Source organism: Vipera ursinii, assembly GCF_947247035.1.
Source record: "Vipera ursinii genome assembly, chromosome: 1".
Taxonomy (NCBI): Eukaryota; Metazoa; Chordata; class Lepidosauria; order Squamata; family Viperidae; genus Vipera; species Vipera ursinii.
Genome location: NC_139512.1, coordinates 254,537,233 through 254,561,111, shown reverse-complemented (window position 1 = coordinate 254,561,111; position 23,879 = coordinate 254,537,233). Strand labels below are relative to the sequence as shown.

Sequence of the window (23,879 nt, the reverse complement as noted above, 5' to 3'; positions counted from 1 at the left end):
CAAGAGAGAGAGAGAGAGCCCTTTTACGAGACGGGGCGAGAGAGACCCGAAGGCGCAGCCCAGCCCACCGCGTGGAAAGCCGCCGCTGTTGCAGCTGATGTGACGCGCAAACGACCCCCCCTCCTTTTTTCCTTTTTTGCATACCCGCCTTCCCGTATAGGGCTCCTGCCAATAAGGACCGAAGCGTTTCCATCCGCCCCAAAGTCGCTTCGCCATAGGCCGGCTTGGGATGTCATTCTTGAGTCGCTTTCCCCGCTTTGGGAACTGACGCAGGGGTGAGGAGGCGAGGCGAGAGCGAGGCGAGGCAAGGCAGGGTAGCGGAGTCCGGGCTCCAGCCGCGCGAGCTACTGAGGAGCAGCAGCGCCAAAGCTGCGATGCTGCGGTTGCGCCATCTGTCAGGAGCCTGGGGGGCGGCGGCGGCGGCGGCGGCGGCGATAGTGGAAGGAGGGGAGGAGACTGACTGAGGCAGCTTTTCCTTAAGACTTGCCTTTGGAAAAGAAAAAGAAGCAAGAAGAAGCGTTTCCATCCGGAGCCCTCCCGAACCCCATCTTCTCCGGACACCAGCACCCGCCGAGGCTGCCCGGGCGCCGAACAAAGCTGCGGCCGCCCTCTTCGCCTCGCTGCCGAGGCAGGGACTTTTGACGCCCACCCCCCCACCCCCGTTTCCTCTCCTCCGCGGTCTTTTCGTTCTCCTTGGGTTTGTAACGGCGAGCTCCGGAGCTGGCGGCGGGAAGTGAGCGAGCGAGCGAAGGACCTGGAGGAGCAGCGTTTCGCGAGGGACTCCCGCCTCCGCCCTGAGGATCCTGCAGAGAGGAGGGAAAAAAACCAAGGGGAGGGGGCGTTGGTGAGAAAGGGGCTCTGCAGACCCAAGTCCTGCTGCGTTTCAGGTAAGAGCCAGAGCGACGCCCTCCCCCGCCCCTGCACATAAACACACACACACACACACAATGACACACCGCCCCGCCTTAGGGGGAAAGGGAAGGAAGCGTGCGCCGGCTTTTGTGTGCTCGCGTTGGGTTTCTTTCCCTTCGCCCTGCTTTGTGCGCACTTCTTTGCCTGAAGTGCCTGTGAGCGTAATTGGCTCTTTCCTTCCTGCCTTGTTTTTTTTTCCTCTCCTCCTCCTCCTCCTCCTCCTCCTCCTCCTCCTCCTCCTCCTCCTCCTCCTCCTTCGGAGCTCCCTCCTGCAACCCCCGGGGCCATGTAGGAACCTACTACATTCCCGCAGGAGAATTGGAAAGGCGGCGGCAATAGAAACGTGGAGGCGTGCATTTGGGGTAATTCGGAGTGGGTGGGGATGGGCCCAAAGAAGGAGTAGCCGGGGAAGCCTCCTCCACCCGCACGAAGAGAAATCGCTGGCGTTCGCAGCGCAGGAAGGGTTCATTTATGTCGTTGAACGCGGCCGGGTGGGAAGTGAGGATCCCCTAAATTCTACAGAATTTTTTTAGATAGAAATATACTTAATACCGGACCGTTTATAGGCGTTCTGCTAAATGTATACGAGAATTAAACCTCCAGCTTGGCTAAGACCACCGTGGCTAAGGCTTACAAAGGGTGTGTAGTCCAAGTCCTAAGCGTTAACGGTTGTGTGTGGGGGGGTGGGTGTCATTCGCATTATTGTTGGGTAAGAAGAGTGCTTGTGCTATTTTCGGGGACGGAAGTCCGTGAGAGGAAGACTTTTGAGATTAGAAGTTGCTCTTCACTAGATTTGGCCGATGATGTGTTGGCATGGAGGGTATCCGCACCAGAAAGCGTGGGGCTTAGTGTGACTTGCTGGCGAATTTGTGAGACTTGCTGGCGAATTTGTGAGACCGGCTCTTGTGACCTGCTGATTAGGACTAATGGTGCCAAATGACAAAATGTTCAAAACCGGATAATGCTTACAGATCTGCAGAACTGAGGCTTTGTGAAATGGGTGCTTGCTGCTTCTGTGTGGCTGTGGCCTTCTGGAGAAGAAAGACTGGATAACCCCTGATGGAAATGCATGGAGGTGTGAGAGAACATTAACTAGATAATGTTCTGTAGCTTGTGAATGTGGAAAAGAGTGGCAATAACTCTGATGATGTAATCCTTTAATAACTGATGAGCTTCCTGTTCAGCTGGGTTTTTCACACACTGTAAAGTTTTTTTTCTTCCATTGGGGTCCTTTGCAAAAAAAAAAAATAAAAAAATATCCGTGAAATTAGATCAGTTCTCAAACTCTCTAACTTGCACAAACTGAGTAATTTAGTAGTCTAAGGATGGGAGGAGCCATAGTGATCCATGCCTGGGCTTTATGTTGCTGTAAGTTAGCTGCAAAAAGAGGGAGTGGAAGAAACAGTGAAACGTCCCTCCTCTTCAAACAATTTTTGCAGGATTTGTATAAGAGTGACAAAGAGAGGGCTTTAAGAGACGAGAGCGATAAAATGCTGAAGGGCACTGAAGTTTGAAAGGGGCTCTCATTTCCTCCTTTTGATTCTTCTTTCTCCTCCCAGGGGCTGCAGTTCTCTTTCCTCAGGAGAGACCACTACTCTATTCTCATTTACTTTCCTTAAACATTTAGCCCTAGCGAAGGATTCTAAATGTTCCACCATGGGTACCGGCATTTTTGGTGGCTGCAATCTTAAAGGGCATTTAAACCATTTTAAAAAGCCTGGTTTTGTGGTGCACTTGAGTTTGATATAATGCTCTATCTGGGGAAAAAAAATCAGAATTTTTCTAATTTAAAAATGAAGGAGTGATTCATGCAGATGATTCAATTCATTCTGAGATAGGATAATGGCAAAGGCATAGTCCTATTCATGCTGATTCAGAAACAAATCCTGTTAAGTTTAATGGATTTAGGTGTGTAAGACTGCAACTATAATGCACATAATAAAAGTGAAATAAAAGATGCACAGACCTTCTCTTTTATTCTCTCACCTGACCTTTAATACTATGATGGATCTGAATCCTCCCAAAAGAGAAACAGGTTTGGAAGATAACCTCTTTCTAGGTACCTTCTTCAGGGGTGTCAAACTGGGCCGAATGCATCATAGTGAAACCGTGCCCTTTTTTGGCAATGCCAAAAAAGTCACGATATGTCGTGATACATCATGTGATGTTTCAAGTGTCCCTGTTCTACATGACTTCTGGGAACTTCAACTTCCAGAATTCTCAGTATTGCTGGTTGAGAGTTCTGGGAACTCCAGTTTAGTTTGGCATATATAGAATTTAAAACCTCTGCTTAAAAGACTGGTTTTCTTATTTTCAATTGCACATCCTTGTTTATGCTACCTAAGTAAGTTATAGTGAACTTCTTTACAGCAGAATTGTCACATAATGTCACATCCTGTAACTCTAGAATAAATTTAGTAGAATTAATTTTATTTTAATTATTTATAAGGCTGCCTATTTTAGCATATTGACTCTGGGTGACTAACAATTCATAAAAGAATACTTTTAGTTGCTTACTATTTAATATAATGAAGTTATTTTATAAATGGTCCTATTGTCCTTATGTTAGTAACTGGTGTATTCTGCGATTGCAAGGGATGAATAGTTTTATGAAATTCCCTAGCTTTTTATTATATTTTAATTTGCCCATAGTTGTATCTATTATAAGTATGTATTATCTGAACAAATGTAAAGAGATGCTAATTCCACTTAAATATGTTCATCGCTTACACCAGGGGTGTCAAACTGCCAGCCTGTGGGCTGGTTGCATCATGTGGAGGCCGCACCCACTTCAGCTCCAGCAATGCAAAAAAAGTTGCATCACGTGACGCTGCGTCATTGACACCCGTGGCTTACACTGTCCAAGAGGCAAAAAGGCCAAAGCATATACTGTGCTGAAGATTCCACCCCTTTTGTTTGTTCATATGATATTTACAACACATGTACATAGGTGATTGGGTTTGCATCACAATGCCATGGTGCTTTTTACATCATTCTACACACACCCTTCTGAAATAAATCTCAAAAGACTATGTTATGGCCACAGCAACATGCAAGGGTCAGGTGATCACTATTTGTGACTTTGCCAGCTGGTTTCAGACAAACACAGTCAATGGGGGAAGCCAGATTCATTTAACAAGTGCATGATTCATTTAATGACCACAGCAAAAAGACTCCTAAAATCAGGTGTGGTCACACAATGACTTAATGACTGCCTTGCTTAGCGATGGAAGTTCTGGTCACAGTTGTAATAAGTTGAGGACTATGTCTCACCACTACCTAACCTTGTAGGCTAGACTGGCAAACTAAAGAAAAATATCAACACCCAAGCCTCAGAAGAGTAAAAACTACTTCGGTTGCCAAGAAAACTGATTCCTATCAGAAGTAAATCTCAGCTCAGATTTGTGTCATTAGATTTAAATGGTGGGAAGAGGGTTTGATTCTCCTCTCAATGATTATATTTTCATGCTACAAACCTGAGACACACACCCCAGTGCAGGGCTCTTCAGACTTGGCCCTTTTATGACTTGTGGACTTCAACTGCCAGAATTCCTCAGTCAGCGTGCCTGTCTGAGGAATTCTGGGAGTTGAAGTCCACAAGTCATAAAAGGGCCAAGTTTAAAGATTCTTGCCCCAGTGAATCTGTTCTCTGGAAGTGATAATTTTAGTAAGATCATCTGAGTCTTGACTGGCCTAAGCTATTCACTAACATACTAACTTGCATATTTAATTGAAAATATGGGAACAATAGCCATTGACTTTTTACATAGGTGAATGTAGATAGATATATCACATCACAAGTAATGTATGCTTCCACGAATTTATCTGCATTGTGTCCATTTATTTTTAATGAAATTGTTTTTATAAAAGTAAGGGTTGAGATTTTAAAAACAATGTAATATTTTGTAATAATTGTAATGTAGTGCTTATAATGCATGAAAACATCTGAATTGTAGAATTGTTTCTTAGGCTTCTTGTTGAAGAACCAACGAAGAATAGCTGTAGTTTTTCAAATAAACTACTAGTAAATAGACATCAGCTCATTGATGTCTATAGCACTAAGGTTACTCATAAATAACTTCGATTCATTATAATGAGCAATTCAAATATGATTATATTTGTTCCAAGGAACAACTTCACTTCACTTTTCTGTCCGACCTTAGAGGAAATGCTGATGTGTAGTAATTTCTTTAGAGGCATTGGCTTTATGAGACAATTTTGACAGGGCTGAATGTCTTTTGTAACATTATACTGTTTAATGGAAGAATTTAATAGTTGCAGCTGGGATATTAGTACTGTTGGGAAGTAATTTAAAGAGCTGCTTCTGTTTTTGCAATACTGATATACCATGTAGTAATTTCTTTTGTTAGAATAGCAGTTCAGGAAACAATTTAAACACAAGAGGATTCTGGCTTTCAGATTACAGTGAAAATTGCAGAACAGAAGTAATTTTGAACATCTCTATGAGCCGTTATCTTGCCCAGTTGAAGTAATACTTCTTGAGTGAGTGTAGATGGTTTTTCAAAGAGTTCAATTCCAGAAAAGATGTACGGTATTCACTATTGTAATAGTAAAAATCAATAATTTGTATCCCATAAGGAAGATGGGTGGTAAAATTTCCTGACTGGATGTCTTCCAGATATGTGGAACAACATATTCTGTTGAATATGCAGATTTATAAGTGCACCTAGCTACCTTTAATATAGTTGCAAGGTAATACAGTACCAGTTGGAGAATACTGTATTAGCCTGGGGAATAATTTTATTTTTGTCAGCAAATAGTGCATCTTGTTACATTCAGACATGTTTTAGAGTTAAAAAAAAATAAAACATTTCAGGATATCTAGTGTCAAATCATTTTTCCCCTTGATGTGTCCCTTAAATCTTATCATTCAGCTCATTAGAAATGAGTCAATTCACATTTCCACTGGTACAGTCATGAGAATGAAGTGACTGTAATTTCCTTAACTGCTCCAAAGATGGACTTTTAATTATCAGTAGGACAAATGGGCTTTTGTAATAAGATATATCTGCTATTTTCTTTTAGCCAATGCAGATGCTAGGCAGCTTTGAAAGTTTTTGTCTGTTGAATTTTCCATCAAAGAGGTAACAGTAGAAAATACTTGCTATCTATAAAGCTATGAATATGAATCTTCTTTATGCCTTAATAGAAAATAATATATTGTACCGGAACTTGAGTCATAATATGCAAGTATAGATAGGTGGAATTGTTGGACAAAATACCCTTGAGGCTTATATACCAATAAGCTTCATTAGGATAAACACTATTTCTAGGCATAATATGATTTGCAATGAATTTAATGCAAATTTGATTGCAGAAGTTAAAACTACTCGCTCTTTCAAGCAGCATGCTTCAATTAATAATTGCATTAAACTAACCTTTTGGAAAACACTTTTTATAATTTTATCGTCCATACGTTCATAGATGCAAATATTTACTCTTGCAATCTCTTATCCATCCACTAAAATGAACTGTTAGTAAAGTCATATATGTGCCATTATGTCATATATCTCTTCTATGTGCTTATGTTAATATCCACATCGATGTACACTGTCTTATGGAAACCATTATTAGTGGATCCCAGACTCCAATTCAACCACCCTTTCCCTTTATCTGTCATAGAATAATTGTTTGGTATGAAAATAGGTCACTAAAGATATTTATAGTCCCAACGGATCTCCCGTCAAGAAGGAACTATTTTTATAATATATGTATATAACATAGCAGCTTAACCAGGAAATAAATATTTCAGACATGATTAGTGGGACTGCAAGCATGAAAAATTCTGAAAATACAGGGTTTTTTTCCTTTCAGCATGGAAGTAAAAATAACTGTCACAGAAGGAAGAATCAAACTAAAAAGAACCTAACAAGAGCCTTTTAGCATTCACTGTATTCTGCCTCCTGCTTCCCATTGTGACTAAAATGTTGCCAGGAAATGAACAAACTTTATTTGTTGCCTTTCTCCAGAAGTGACCCTTGGATGTATTTGGATTCTACCCTTGCAGTCAGGATTTAGTATCATATTTTGCCTTCATGAATTATCTAATATTTTAAAAAAGACATCTGGAAGCTCTTATATTCCTAGTAATTTTCTACATAGTTATTCCGTCTGGCCAGAGCAGTTTCCCATCTTCAAAATACTAGGCTGTAAATTCTGCCTTCTGTTTTATTATAAATTACTTGTATAAGAGGTTTTGTTTTTTTTAAAGAAAATGCAAGTGATGGGTAAAAACCATTGTCCTTTGGCAATAAGTCAGAAGAGGAGGAGAGAAGGGGGAAATTCCCTTTTATATAAAACAGCTTTTAATGTCTTTCACTAAAACATGATAAAAGCTTTGACAGTTGTCTTGTAGAATCAGTAGGAAGGAATGCTCTGTAGGTTGCCTTGGATTCCTGAGGAGAAGTTCCAACCAATTTATAGTTTTATACTAAGTGTTTATACTTGTACTGATAATGCAAAACAGAAAAAGAATGATTAAAAACAATGCTGTAGAAGCTAAGTGAAGATAAAGTAATTATGCTAAGATGGGAGTGCTTACACACTTTTGCTTTTGTCTTGATTATGCTTTCTTATTATATTTTGAAAAAAGTAAAAATATAAAGATACTATCCAGCCAACATTAAAGACTTCACTCCTGTTGATTTTAACAGATGCCTATATTTAGAATTCCTCTGTTGAAATCAATGGGATCTGTTTAATTTCAATGAGTTTATGCTTTAATTTGCTTGCTAGTCATTGGAAAATCTTAAAGATCATGTGTGATGCCAACTTACTATATCTGAAAAATTGTTTGTTTCTGTATTTATAGTTAAAAATTTGGTAAATGAATGCTTGCAGTTAAAAAAACACACCTGATAAATATGTCTCAAATAATACTACAATGGAATAACTGTGGAAACATTTACTTCTATCTGTATAGGGAAAAGTAACTATCTTAGAGAAAAACCCATCACTGGAGAATTAGTACTTTTTATTTTTTCTCTTATTTACTTTTTTGAAAATAATATAACTAACTTCAAAATAATTTTCATAGAATTGAATTTGAATAATAGAAAAGTAGATATGCTATTCACTTCATTATTCTTATCCAGAAATAATTGGCATATTGAAATTATTATTTAGTTGTGTCTTTCCTAATTCTAATGCTTATTCTATTGTGTTCATTTGGCCACCAAAGGTATTCTCAAAATTCCTTTTGAGGCATCAGTCCAAAAATGTTGGGGATTCAGAAAAATATTAATACACTGCAGTGTTCTCAGTAATTACAACTCTGTCATATTTCCAGTTTTCCATTTCTTTGGCAAAAACCAGTTCTGTAGAAATCTATATAATTTTTTTAAGAAAGAAGTCTGGAACTGTTTTCACACTATAAGAGTATTGATCAGGCAGTATGTCTATATGATAAATTAAAAGTTGTTTCCTTAAAATATTTTGTTTCTAGAGCATCAGGAATGGGATAGTATCCAAGCTCTTTTAAAGTAATATATTTCCAAATAGGATTTAGGCTATGGGAAGCAGTGCACAATCTCCACCACAATCACTCCCTTTCTCTCTTAAACCATATTATGCCATAAGTGAACAGGTAATCATTTCAACTACAGTGGGGAACTTGTCCTTGCATGTGAGCTACAAGACAAATAATATAATAATCATGCATATATTGTATACAGGCTCCAAATAACTGCATATGGTGATCCAAATGTACCTTTATGTTTTCCTATTCTCTCTTTGTCTAAATGGCAGACTTCACTCCCAGGAACATTCTTCACAGACAAGGCCTTCCTGGTAGTAATAAGAAGCTACTGACAGAAGAAGAAAAAAACAATTGTATGGACATGCTTTGCCTATCTGCTTTTTTGGATCTGATACAGAGGATTAGATGTTGCTTTAGTTTAATTATTCTATTGTTGGAATTTCCTTATGCACAGTATACCAGTTTCATATAGAGCTATTTATCTTGTGTATAGATGTGGGTATGTCTGTGTGCTTAAATATGCTTGTATTAAATCATGATTTTGATTGCACAAACTTCTGTAGATTGATGCATGATTCCACTTTTGGAGGGGAAAAATAACTTAAAATAAATATTTTGCTGATTCTGTCATGGTAGTCATTAACCTGTTGGTGGATTGTTAGTGTGTGGGCATAGGATAGAGTGAATCTTTATTATTCTGATTAAATGTCAAGCTCAAATGATTTCCTTTTCTGCTGTGTGAACAGTCAGTGAGGTGGATATTTTTCCCCTTGACGATGCCAGTAATGTTTTGCCCTTCCACATCAAGGACCTTGCCAATACTCTGTGTAACGAAGCAAGTCAAGAGCAAACCAAATAGTGCTTGATTTATATCCAGTCTACCTGAACTGATTACCGCACGTGTGTTACACATACAGAAAATATAACATTTTTACTGGCTCATATATCTTCTACACAAGATGAATGTGCAATTTTGACTTCTGATTTCAAGGACCATGATGCTCCTGATTGTTCTGTTTTCATAAAATCAGTTTATCCTGTTTTCAAAAAATAGTCCTAATCATTTTAAAAACAACTATTTTCGAATATCAAATCTATTTGTTAAAATAGAGAGGGCATCAAATAAATAAGCAAAACAATAAAAACAAAAATTGAGAAATTTTAACATATATGGGGAAAAAGAGCATAAAAACTCAAATTATTGATTGCTGTAATAAAATCAGTTAAAATGTTTGGAGAATAACATATATTAATGCAGTAGTTTGAAAGTTAAAGAGTGAAGGTGGCAGAAAATCTTTTTCAGAAATATATTCCATAAATTAAGTATTACAGAAGGGATTTTTTTTCTGCACTATCCTCATTTCCGAAACCAGAGCAATGAATTTGTGACTATTTCCAGATGTTTTTTCTTGAGAACTTCATAGATAGATCAGATATCTTTTTTGTACCAAGTACAGTTTTTAAAAGTTAAATCCTACATTATCTGTAAACTAACAGGGGAGTTCCTGGTAATTTTTTTCCTTTCCTTTCCTTTCCTTTCCTTTCCTTTCCTTTCCTTTCCTTTCCTTTCCTATCCTATCCTATCCTATCCTATCCTATCCATTTCTAAGTTTCAGAAACAGCATAGTGTGTTTCAAATATAGAATTCTGGTAGTCAAAATAACTGTATAGCATCGCACCAGGATACATCAGGAACTGCTTTTACCAAAAAAAATTCTGCTCATCCAGTCCAAATATCCTTTTGAGAGATCCACATGAGATCATGCGAAATACAAGGGAAGAAGTCCAGGTGTAAGGCCTTGTCAGTGACATCCTACTCTGAACCTCCTCTGCAAGGGAATTCTGTTTCAGGTTCCTCTCATTCCAAAAAGCTCTGAAGATAAAATGCACAGCTTTATACATATTTAAATTTGTAATCACCAGCTTCATTGTTAAACACTATTCCATTTTGCAGATACTAAGTTTTAAAAGACAAGGTTTGCTAAGAATGTGCAGTTTTAATATAAACTATGCTTGCAAGATATGCTGAATATCTTTAGTTAACAAAAATATATAGTGCAATTTTAATACTTCTAAATAGGGCTCTTTGCATGGAATCAAAATGGCTGTTATCTTGCTGTAATATGCAACAAACCCAAGTATAGCACTGAGTTTATGATATTCTAAGTCTCTAAGAGGACAGCTATTTATATGATAAATTAAGCTTGAAATTTCAAACAGCTGTGTTTTATGGGTGTAAAATGGCGCCATATACAAACACAAATCTTATTGCTGCTGAATGTATTTTGTGAACAGCTATGCAGCCATACTATAACTACCTTCCTTGTCTACTACCAATATTGTTTATTCTCTATGTAGTTTAATCAACATGCTTATTCAATTATCTTAAAATTTAGGCTGTTCTTTAGAGCTATTTTTTGAAGTTACAACAACCAGTAGTGAAACATCCACATTGCTTTGCTTTGTCCTGTTACAAAGCTTTACCACATCCTTGATTAGTACTTCCAATATCTGAAAAAGACTTCACTGCCTGTATAGATTTGTCTTGATGCTTCCACCTGACTACTAGAAATCTTATTTTTCAGCTTTTACAAGTGTCTGTCAAGACTGTGAAGTGATATACGGACTTCTGGTGAGGATTCATAATAATTAGCAAAAGAAGTTTTAAAGATAGGTTTAAGGACCAATTCACCCACCGCTTTTTTTTTAATAAACAGCAAAAGGGAGATTAGAATATTGATTTTAGAAAATTGTAAATGTATTAAGGATACAGATAGATTTGAAATAACATTTTGAATTAACCATTAGAATCCTTCCTATGGGAAAATGGTAGGTGGTAATAGGATGGGAATTTTAATGTTAGACAGTAGAGGGATTCAGAAGGAACTAAATATTACAATTAAAGGAGAACACTTAAATTTCACTTACTAACACAGAATGGAGCAAAATACTTTAACGTTGGATGTATTGGAAGATACTTGTGAGTAAAGGACCCAGAGATTAATCTTAAAAGTATCTTCTGTTATATATAGCTTGCATTCATTTGGTGAGGAAAAGGAACGTTTCAACAGACAAGACTACGTCTGATCTGAAACTGCATTTAAAAATGACAAGGTACAAGAATTAAATGTAAAAAGATATTACACTGGATATACAAATAAGACCAATCTTAATAATGAAAAGGAATATACAAATGGCAAATCAAATAATGACTTGGGTAACTTTCTTATGTTGGATTTACAAAAGAGATACGTGAAAGTTCTGAAGGATTTTGTGAGAAGGGACAAAGAAAAAAATAAAACAAGCTCTAGGACAGTGATGGCGAACTTTTTAGAGACCGAGTGCCCAAACTGCAACCCAAAACCCACTTATGTATTGTCGGGTGCTGGGTGGGCGTGGCCCATTGGGTGTGTGTGGCTGTGGTGGTAACGGCAGACAGGGTGGGACTAAAAAGTTCAATCAATTCCAACTTTGCGAGATCTTTTTTTTCCACGAGAAGTTGAAATTGATTGAACCTTTTTTTTTTTTGCACATGGCAATTGAGTCCTAAAGCGAAAAGGTTTTATAAAACCCAGCTGAAGGCTAGGACTGGGCTGACAGCGTGTGTGCCCACAAAGAGAGCTCTGCGTGCCACCACGGCTCTAGTTTAGTTTAGATTAGTTTTATTGTATTTGTATACCGCCCTTCTCCCGAAGGACTCAGGGCGGTGAACAGGGCATACATAAAAAATACAGGATACAAAAATTAAAAAGAATTAAAAAGAATTAAATAGTAGCCCAGCTAAAACAGTTGATACAATATAAAAATCCCCATTAAAACCCCAACATATCCCCATCAGGCCAGGCCGGCTTGTTCAAATAGATGGGTCTTCAGACCGCGTCGGAAGGAGCGAAGGTCAGGTGCCGTCCGGAGCTCGACCGGCAGCTGATTCCATAAAGCCGGAGCGCCCACAGAGAAGGCCCTCCCCCTGGGGGCCACCAGCTGACATTCTCTGACCAGAGGCACCCTGAGGAGGCCCTCTCTGTGGGAACGCACAGGACGGAGGGAAGTTGACGCCGGCAGCAGGTGGTTCCCGAGGTACTCCAGACCCATGCCATGTAGGGCCTTAAAAACCATTACCAAAACCTTGAACCTCACCCGGAAGACAACTGGCAACCAATGCAGCTCGCGGAGCAAAGGTCTAACATGGGAGTACCGGGAGACTCCCAAGACAACTCTCATGGCTGCATTCTGTACCAGCTGAAGCCTCCGAGTGGTCTTCAAGGGAAGCCCCATGTAGAGAGCATTGCAGTAGTCCAGACGAGAGGTCACGAGCGCATGAGTGACCGTACACAGGGCATCCCGGTCTAGATAGGGCCGCAACTGGCGCACCAGGCGAACCTGGGCGAAAGCCCCCCTAGTCACAACTACTATATGATCTTCCAGAGTGAGCCGCGAATCTAGGAGGACTCCCAAGTTGCGAGCCCTATCTACGGGGGGTAAAAGCTCACCCCCCATAGAGAGGTGGAATATTCTGAATATCCCGGGATGCCGGAATGCACAGCCACTCAGTCTTGTCAGGGTTGAGCTGAAGTCTGTTCCTCCCCATCCAGACCCGAACCGCCTCCAGGCAACGGGACATCACAGCGAGGGCATCACTGGGGTGGTTTGGGGTCAAAATGAAAAGCTGGGTATCATCAGCGTACTGATGATACCCAACTCCAAAACCATGAATGATCTCACCCAGTGGTTTCATGTAGATGTTGAACAGGAGAGGTGAGAGGACCGACCCCTGAGGGACTCCACAAACGAGAGACCTTGGGGTCGACCTCTGCCCTCCTGCCAACACCGACTGCGAACGTCCCAGGAGATAGGAGGAGAACCACCGAAAAACTGTGCCTCCCACTCCCAATCCCCTGAGACGCTGCAGCAGGATACCATGGTCGATGGTATCGAAAGCCGCCGAGAGGTCTAATAGGACTAGGACAGAGGAATATCCCCTGTCCCGGGCCTTCCAGAGATCATTCACCAGAGCGACCAATGCTGTCTCCGTGCTGTACCCGGGCCTGAAACCCGATTGGTACGGGTCTAGATAATCCGCTTCATCCAGGACCAGAGGGAGCTGATGCGCCACCACACTCTCAACAACCTTCGCAAGAAAGCGAAGGTTAAAGACCGGACGAAAGTTATTTAACACAGCTGGGTCCAAGGCAGGCTTCTTGAGGAGAGGTCTCACCACCGCCTCCTTCAAGACGGCGGGGAAATTACCCTCACTCAAAGAAGCAGATATAACCGCCTGGAACCAGCCTTGTGTCCCCTCCCAAGCTGCATAAACCAGCCAGGAAGGGCATGGGTCCAATAAACGTGGTGGAGCTCAACCTCCCCATAATCCTGTCCACTTCCTCAGGGGTCACAGAATCAAACTCCTCCCAGATATCATCAACAAGACCGCCCGTGTCCTGATCGTCAGACTCTGCCCAGTTGGAGTCCAGACCGGTCCGAATCCGAGCGATTTTATCCAACAGATATTGACCAAATTCCTCAGCACGACCCTGCAAGGGTTCCTCCCTCACCTCCTGGTTGAGGAGGGAGCGGGTCACCCTAAACAGGGCGGCCGGGCGATTATCTGCGGACGCGATGAGGGTGGAGAAGTAATTAGACCTCGCCGCTCTCATCGCTGCGAGATAAGACCTAATGTGGGTTCTTAGTCGCAACCGGTCGGATTCGGATCGGCTGGACCTCCAACGGCTGTCTAGGCCCCGTCTCCGACGCTTCATCTCCCGGAGCTCCACGGAGAACCATGGAGCTCGCTGGGATCTGCACCGGGTCAGGGGCCGCAAGGGTACAACTCGGTCAAGTGCCTCCGTGGCCGCCCTTTCCCAGGCTTCCACTAAGGCATCTGCCGAGTTGTGAGCAGCAGAGGCAGGTGGGGACCCCAGCGCTGCCTGGAACCTATCAGGATCCATTAAGCGCCTGGGGCGGTACCATCTAGTTGGCTCCGTACACCCACGGCGGGGGGTGGCAAAACGGAAGGCCAGCCACAGGAGGTGATGATCGGTCCATGACAGGGACATAACAGTTGGAGAGCCCCCACCAAGATCATCAAACCACCGTCCAGATAAGAAAACCAAGTCAAGGGTGTGGCCTCCCTCATGAGTCGGTCCAAGAATTACTTGCGTCAGGTCCATGGCCGTCATGGAAGCCATGAACTCCCGAGCTAACTCAGATGATCCTCCTAGGGATGGTAGATTGAAGTCACCCAAAACTATAAGTTTGGGGAAGGACATTACTTGAAGGGATTAATGATTGGGATTTTTAAAAGTAAAAAGAATGAATATAAGGTGGGTTTACTTGATCAAAATTAAAATAAATATGTTGTTACAGGTAGTCCTCAACTTAATGACTAGTCATTTGACAACGGCAGTCACAACGTTCTCCAAATGGGTACTTTATGGCCCCTAAAGCACTTCCATCTATAATAAAACATACCAGCTGCCCGGTCACATGATCACTTTTTGGGTGCTTGGCAACCTGTTTGCATTTACAACCAGTTTGCAAGTGCCCTGCAATCATGTGAACACCATTTGCAATCTTCTCTGCTGGTTTCCCCAGAAAGTCAATGAAAACTGTCCCCAGAAAACACAAGCAGATGGGATATTGGATTTGAAATCTGCTTACTTGATGCACATAAGGACTTCCCTTTCCCTCTATACAGGAAGGGAAAATTCTCCTGTCTGCTGGAGGAATGGACCTCAAATCTAACAAAATGCTAGCAAATGGTAACACTCTGAGCCTTTCCAAATTTGGTATTTGTTAGCATTTTCCACACCAAAGCGGAAAACACTAGCAAATGCCACAGTTCTGAGCATAATGTTTTCACCAGATTTGAGGTTTATTATTCCAGTGGCCCAGGAGATTCCCCTGAAGGAAATCCCTCAGTAGACTGAAGAATAGACTCAAATATGGTAAAAATGCTAGTGAACACTATCGTTCGTGGATTATTCTCCCTGAAAGAAAGTTCTATACCCTCTCCCACCCCAGAGATCTGGGCCCTCTCCTTGATGCTCCATTTAACAACCTGTGCAGTTTCTTAATGACTGCAATTGGGAGAGCCAGGATTGTAGTCATTGAGTGTAGCGGTTACATGGCATCTTGCTTAACCGCTTCACTCAATGTCCAAGATTCCGGGTCCTGATCCTAATTGGAGGATTATCTGTATTTCTGGTAACCGTTAATGGACTTTTGCTGACTAGGACTGAAATAAAGGTTTTAAGGATATGTTTAGAGATAAGAGATGAGAGATGGGATGAAGAGGTTGTTGTATTTTAAGAAAGTGATAAATTGTTAAAATTATACTTGTAATGAAGTGACTTCTTTATATATTTTTTAGTTTTCTGTGCTTTATTTTTTCTTTTATTTTTTGTAGTTTTGTAGGTTTTGTATTATTTTTATCTGTTTAATGGTAATGTTTAATAAAATGATTGTATAAAAATGACTATCAAGTGATCTAAGCAAATCCCAGTTGCCTCACAGAGGCCTAATAATCTCTGCAGTCTCTATTTTAACTCCAAAGTTGCATGGTTCTCATGCTGATAATTCCTGCCCTGCCCTTTTTGTCTTTTTTCTGCTAACGTTTGATCTAACAAAGAGTGCTGCAAAAGTTGCTGACTCATGTTTTACTTTTTAACAATTCTACCTAGATTAAGGACAAGAGAGCACAAATAAGACTAAATATTTACTTATAGTTGGGGCCTGTAAATTCTTAGCACTGATTTCCACTATCCATGGGATCAGTATCCCTGATTATAATGGCGCTTTGTTCTTCCCACTTGATGTATTTACTTTATACAAGGAGCCATGAGTTTCAGAGCTTTTGGGGAAAAGTCTGACATAAAGAAATACAAATTCCTGATTAAGAATAGTTTAACAATATTGGTTCTAGACAAGGCTTTGATACATTATTTTTCAATTTATTCTAGTACATTCACAAGAGTTGGCAACAAACATAATACTAGAAAACCTCTATATTTCTGAACATAATCTTTTATGTATGCTTTTTTTTCTTTGAGTAGGCCTTAATCCCATATTGAACACAATGAGATTTCCTTCTGAGTAAACATATACAAGATTATACTTTGTAGATATGTTTGTCTCTGCATATTATGAACAGGTGTGTTTTTTCTTTTTTTTTGATCATTAGAGAGTAATCTCATTTGCTTCTTTAATTTGGAGGAGATTAAGGGTTTCTTTAAGATGCGGAAGAGTTCAGCTCACCTCTTCTAAATTATCTTTTATCCACCCCAGGCAGTACATTTATATTGAAATCTACTTCACAGAACACATATTTGCCTAATTTTTTAGAGTCTCTGATAAAGATAATAAAGGAAACACACTGCTAATACTGGATGAAAACAGTGGAGTTTTACACTAATATAGCTGGATAAGCACTACACTGGGAGGCTCTGCTGTTATAAAAAAGGACATAGTTTTTCCAGCGTTTGCTTCTGCTGAGGATAAAAAAATAGAAATAGATACTGTACATGGCTGGGATGGAAACTAGTTATTTGAACCAAGTTAATACTTTTTCACTGCAAATTTTACACAGTAAAATCAGCCTGTCCCATGAGGAGAGGGAGAATTTGTGACCCATAGATATTGCTGAACCATAGTTCTTTGCATCCTTTATCATTGTCCAAGACTGCTGGGAATTGTAGTTCAGCAACATTAGTAGGATAAACTACTTTATGTGGGCTGATGACAGGTATTAATGAGATTAGGACTTTATTTTATTGGATGAGAAGAACAGAGACCAGGTGCTACTGAAACTGCGTTTGCGTTTCCAAGAATCACGGCCCTTTGGATATAGGAAAAACAAAGAGCTGGTCTAAGAAAATTGATGATCATGAAATTCTGAAAAAAAAAGAAATTAATCAAATCTCTTAAGTTTTATTTACGCTAATAATAATGAAACACTGGAAATCTATCCTTTGTGCCCACTATGCTTTGTGCTTCCGGAGATATTATCAAATATGTAAATTAGATGCAGTTGCTCTATGGCTAGCATTCAGGCTGAAACTAGACTGAAATTCCTCTAGCAGTTTCCCATAGAAAAGACCAAGGAGACAGTGTGTAATAACTTGTAGTTGCTACTGTGATGGCTTGGATAATGTTAAATTAGTGACCCTGAAGGAGATTTCAGAGGTTATTTCCCAGTGCTGGAGCTCCCTGCCAAGGAAGAACAGCTAACTGTAATTCACTTGTCATTCCATTGGCAAACAATGACATTGTTTCTTCAGACAGTTTCTGGAGTTTGTGCTAAAGCAAGTTTAATCTGAAAAATGCTGTATTATTGTATTTTTATTTCAGGAATTTTTATTATATTTATGTAATTAAATTATATAATGAAATAAATTATATAAATAAAAGTAAATATTTTATGTAATTAAAAAAGCTTGAATTATATAATTATAACTTATTTATAGTTAACCTTGACATTTTTAGTGGCAAAATAATGTTTTTTTAATGCATTCTTAGTGGAGTAATTTCTGTTCCAATTCAGCTACATTCTTAAATTGTATGACTGTATTGCATCATTTTAACTCAAGTAAACATTATAGCAATTCAAAATCCTGTCAGTAATTCTCAGAGTTTGACCTAAATCCTTGCCTAAAGAAGAAATTTAATTAAGTTAGACAGCTGGACTCTTTTTCCTAATGTTCTTACCAAATATTGCAACTTCCACAAAATTATCTCATTTGAGCTTTTCACATTAAAAGACAAAACTGCATTAAGATGATTACAAAAGACCTTATAGTCTAGGTGTGGGTATTGTAAGGTATCTGCATGGAGGAAAATGGAACAGGTTGAAAAGCTGGTTTGGAAATGGGTTTTCTGTGAAGGAAGATTACTATTACATTTATACCCTACTACTACATAAGGTTATAAATGGGAGGAGTTAAAGAACAAATATTCAGCATTTGCCATCTTAGTTAATTTAAGCCATTATTACTAACCAAGCTGGAATGTAGAGCAAAATTTCTTGTCTTGTTATTTTGAGATGAGTTGATTTGATCAGTGATCCATTGGTTTTAATGCTTCTTTAAAATCCAGCTTTCAGCTCCCTAGTGTGTTTAGGGACATCCTTCTCATTTTTGCAGGTATAGACACATCATGGCATTTGAATATCTTTTCCAAGGCCTTCATGGCTTTTTTACCAAGGGCTAGTCTCTGGTGTATTTTTTGACAGCTTGTTCCTTTATTCTTGATGGCTGATCCTAAAAGGTAAACAGTTATATTGATGTATTTTCATTGTGTTCCTTTTTCATTGTTTATTTTGTGGGTTTTATTATTTTACTTCTGTTTACATTCATTTCATTTTCTTCCTTTTTATTATTGTAAGCTGCAATAATAACCCCCGGATGAGATAGGTGGCAAATAAATTTAACAAATATATAAAATAATACTTCAACAATATTGTTGGATGATACTTTGATGATGCAGTGTAACAGCTCCTTTGAAATAAAGCAGGTAATGAATAGAGACATGATCTTTATAATAGTAGTATTGTAATTTTGGAACTTTCTCTCTAGGAAAGTTTGTCTAGAATTTCTTCCTTAGCTTTACTTGGTGCTAGATAAAAACCATTCCCAAATTCCTGAAGTTCTTTGTAAATGACATTGCTATATGGTGTATTGTGGATAGAATAGCAGAGCCCCACTATTCTATTCATTGGAAATAATTATTAAAAACCAATCAGTCTGTATAATGGGTGCAAGGCACTTTTTTCCCTGATAATATTCTTTCAAAGAGAGGAATGTATATGAGCATAATTGAATTTACCCTACTGGATAAGATTTTTTACCCATAGAAGAGTTTTATGTGAGAAATAAGGCTGTTTCCCTAAAAACTGAGTTTATTGTTTTGAGACAAGTTTAAGAGTCGAATGTAATTCAGTTCACCAAACTACTCTCACAGTTACTAGAAACAACACCTTGAAACAACATGGTTATTAAATAAACCACAACTCATATAACACATTGAGTCATAAACCATGTTACAAAGTACAGTGGTTAGGTTCCTAACCATGTTAAGCTAAATCACATTGATTACTTTGTTTATTTGTCAGACTCATTATGCTGTTTCAGTCATGAAAATGTGTCCTGTACATTTCAGTCCAATAATATATGCTTCCAAAATAAAGAATATGATGAATAACCCAAAATTGTATGGCTTCATACAATTGAATGGAAGCAAAAAAGTCAAATATGAGCAGTTCTGAATTATATGAGATATAAAATATTTGAATTAGCTGCATATTAAGATTGAATATGAGGACAAAGATCTTATTTTTATTACATTCCATTATTCATGTCATGCCTTAACGCAGATCAGTGGTGTCATTCATGAGCTGTGTAAGTCATGGAGGGTATAACTGATGCAAGCATGAAAACATGTTCCTAGGTGCAGGTAGATCTCTGAATAATATGACTAATAAGATCAAAAAATTTCCCACCAGTAGTCAAAGCCACTCTTAATTATTCCTGCAAAAAAAAAAGACTTAACTTTTTGGAATCTTAACATAGTCATGTCATTGAACAGATTGCTGTGTCTCATATTCTAAGGTACACTAAGGAAGGTGCTACTCTTTATTGTGATACAATTAACTCTCCCCAAACCTTTTCAGGAAAATTATTTTAGTGACACTAATATTTTTGTAATATTGCATTTTTTTTACTTGCAAGAACTTAAGTTCACACTTAGCAGTTGAAGGAATAAGAAGAACAGATATCATTGTGACTTTAGTTTCAAGAAGGAAAAAAAGCCAAGGAAAACAGAAGAAATGCTTTCCCCACATGGATGTTTTGCTTGGAGATTAAATTACTGTTGGAAATTCTATTCCAAGACAAAGCTTTCCATAGAGTTCCTTCACCCATTCTCTTAATTTATCTTAGGTAAAGGTAAAGGTTCCCCCGCACATGTGTGCTAGTTGTTTCCAACTCTAGGGGCCGGTGCTCATCTCCGTTTCAAAGCCGAAGAGCAAGCGCTTCTCCAAGGACATCTCCGTGGTCATGTGGCCGGCATGACTTGGACGCCAAAGGTGCATAGAACGCTGTTACCTTCCCACCGTAGTTGTCCCTATTTTTCTACTTGCATTTTTACGTGCTTTCGAACTGCTAGGTTGGCAGAAGCTGGGACGAGTAACAGGTGCTCACTCTGTTACGCGGTACTTGAGATTCGACCCGTCAAACTGCCGATCTTCTGATTGACTAACCCACTGAGCCACCGCGTCCCTTCAAATAGACTCATATTAAAAGGTGAAGATAAGCCTTTGTTTTTTCAGTCACGAGTCATTTTGTCTTAGAATCTGCTAATGTGAAAGCACAGTAGTAAAGGTAGTCTTGACTTATGACTATAATGGAACCAGGAACATCCATCATAAGTCAAGGTACCCACATGACTGATCCAATTTTACAATCCTTTTTGTGGTGGTCATTAAGTGAACACAATGGTGGTTAAGTCATTGCATTCCTATGAGTGTTTTTCCCCCCCCTGAAACTGGCTGAAAAGGCTGATTGGTTGCCAAGCACTCAACAAACTTTGAACAGTTGCTAAGTGAGGACTACCTGTACTACCAGTTATTGATCTCCAACTATAAATAAGCCACATGAAGAATTATTACTTTTGTTGTATGTGTGTCTCTGAGTCAGGGTTGAATCCTCAATTAGTCTCTGAAATTGTCTTGGCAAGATTTCAGAAGTGGTTTGCTGTTGCCTGCTTCTGAGGGCTGAGAGAGAAGGACTTTGTCCCTAAGGCAGGACTACACTCATAGTCTCATGGTTTCTAGCCTGGAGCCTTACCCATTATACTAAACTGACTTTCATGATTACTTTATTAGGTTTGTATAGCTGTCCATCTCATAAAATGTGATGTACTGTAAAATCAAAGGCACTTAAACTATAAAAAAACAAAACTGTTGTACTAGTAATCTACGTTTCTACATTTGGTGGGATATGGTGGTTTATGTGTTTCCATACTACTCAGTACAACAGTTATATGCGTTGGAAAGGAACAATTATGAATGCATTATTCTTTCAGTAAATGTTTCAGTTATTTAATTTGAGATAAAATATTATTTTAATTACTGACTATTAGATGACTAATTTCATTTCTAAAACGATAGGACATACTGTAAAGGGTTTTAGAAATAATTCTAAAATTGGCTCCTGAAATCACTTCCACAGTGTTAAGTGGTGCTGAATAGAAAAGTAGAATGTCTTTAAGTTTATTCAGATCTTTGCTTAATTGTGTTCTTTTCTTTTTAAGACTTACAGCTTAGATACTTCAATTAAAATATAGAAAAAGGCAATCAGTTTGTTAAAATAGCATCAATTGGCACTAATAATTAGAATAGTGCTATATGGAAGGGTATGTGTGTGTGTCCATCCATGCAATAAGCACACTTATTTTTCTATATACTGTGTTTCCTCAAAAGTAAGACCCGGTCTTATATATGTTTTTTGCCTCCAAAAGAGACAGTAGGTCTTATTTTCAGGGGAAGTATTCCCCCCCCCCCGACACATGCCTTGCCTCATGGCAGGGGCACCAACAGGAAGCCATGTAGTCCGCTGTGCAGTGCCATCCCCACAAACAGACAGGAGGGGGAGGGGTGGAGCTGCCCCAAGCGCCTTATTTTCGGTGTGTCTTATTTTCGGGGCAATATGGTAGGTACTCTAGCACTAAGATAATTACCATTGCACAAACTGTACCAACATATTTTTTCCAAAGCAAGATAACACTTGGTTCTTTGAGAAGAACTGGAAGAAATGGGTAATTCATTCAGTGCTATGTCTATTTTAAGTAGAAGAAAATATGTGTAGCTCAGGATTGAACTGTGGAGTCCTTGGTGCTCTTTGAGATTGGTTGTTTTCATTACTCTAGGTAACATCAGTGCTAGTGAGTATGGGATTTGCTCCCTGTTTATATATAGTAGCTTGTCCTGCTGGGAGGGCAGATGAGGGCTTTCTCCTTGGTAATTCCTTGATTGGAATATTGTTCTCTGCTTATCTGGCTGTTGGTTGCTGGAGAGGATATGTTCTGGTGTTTATAGTTCCTTAGCTTTTTTATTGTCTATTTTGAATGGCATGTAAATGAAGTTTATCTCTGTCTGTCTATTGATGGCTGATTTGTCTGAATGCAAAGCTTTCAGGAAATCCTTACCACTTTTGGATTGAGCTTGGTCTAGGATGCTCTCTTAGAGAACCAGTTTAGCGTAATAGTTAAGGCATCAGGCTAGAAATAGAAGACTGTGAATTGTAGTCTTGCTTTAGGTACAAAGACCTTAGACTGCTCACTTTCTCTCAGTGCTAGGGAGGAGGCAATCGCAAGCTACCTCTGAAAAACCTCACCAAGAAAAGTTCAAGTATTTATCCAGGCAGTCTCTGAGAATTGGACATGATTGAATAGAAGAAAAAGAATGTTCTGTTTCCGAGCTGAAATTATGTTTGGGTTTGTGTCGCAAGATTAAGGAGTTTTCATCATGTCTTTTAACTACTAGTTGGTGCTCGTGGATATGCTCTGCTGGTTTTTTGTCTAAAGGTCCTGTTATTAAAATGACACGGCATATCACATCCAGGTGGCAGTGCAATTGTCCTCATCAAAGCAGAGTCATTGTGATTTACCTTAATGAAGTGCTTAGTCTTATATTGAAGTGGACAAGCAGTTCTAGCAGCATTTGGTAGTATCAGAAGAGGCTTTGGCACCCACACTGGAGCTTTTTCTGGCAAATACTGTAGAACTGATGAAGAGTGAGCTCATTTTTTTCATGTCCATAACCAGACAGAGGAGGAAGAGGATGTGAATGCAAGAGGCAGTTAGATTTCTACCTTTTAATTAGGAGTGCAAGAAGTTTTCTTTGTTTTGTTTTTCAAAAGGCTTTTTGGATTTTTGCTTGCAAGAAGAGTCTTTTGCACTGTCTCCTTGAGCCGAAGTCTAGACAGGAACAGGATGTTAACAATTACAGCGCAGGTATGTAAAGTGTCAGTTCATTTGCAGACATATTCTGCATCCTCTCTTATTTACAGGCATTCTGGTTGCTTATTTTTCTGAGAAGAAAGCTGAAAGCCAGCATCTTTAAATCTCATTTAAATCTATTTTATACATTACCCTTATAACCCATATCTCACTAATGTCTTTGTCACTCTGAGCATCAGTGTTGTACAGCAAGCATTCTCTAATGGAAAAACCAGCTCTAGAGCTTAAAATATACTAGTTGCATTCACTATGTAAATCAGTTTCACTCCCCTCCCTCCCCCACACCGCCATCTTGTAACTCCTGGGTTCTTCCATGGCCTTTCCTTCCCACAGAGGCCCACCTATCCTTGCCTAAGCTGTTACTATACCATATAGGGCACATAATCATGGCAGAAGAAAAGGGATGATGGATAATGGAAGGTGATGGAAGGCATCTAGAAAAGAGAAAAGAAAGGAAAAA

The 23,879-nt window shown here is 39.3% G+C and overlaps 1 protein-coding gene across 7 annotated transcripts in view; it reads left to right on the top strand.

Annotated features, from left to right (window-relative positions):
- The first annotated feature begins 645 nt into the window (after window positions 1-645).
- Window positions 646-23,879, top strand: part of FYN (FYN proto-oncogene, Src family tyrosine kinase) — a 108,689-nt gene continuing 85,455 nt past the window's right edge. For 5 of the 7 annotated variants that reach the window (XM_083350066.1, XM_083350069.1, XM_083350068.1 and 2 more), the window contains exon 1: window positions 646-887. The gene's annotated coding sequence lies outside the window, so the exon portion shown is untranslated. Of the gene's footprint in view, window positions 888-23,302; window positions 23,414-23,879 lie in introns of those variants that run through there. The other 2 variants (XM_083350067.1, XM_083350064.1) reach the window with 1 other exon arrangement.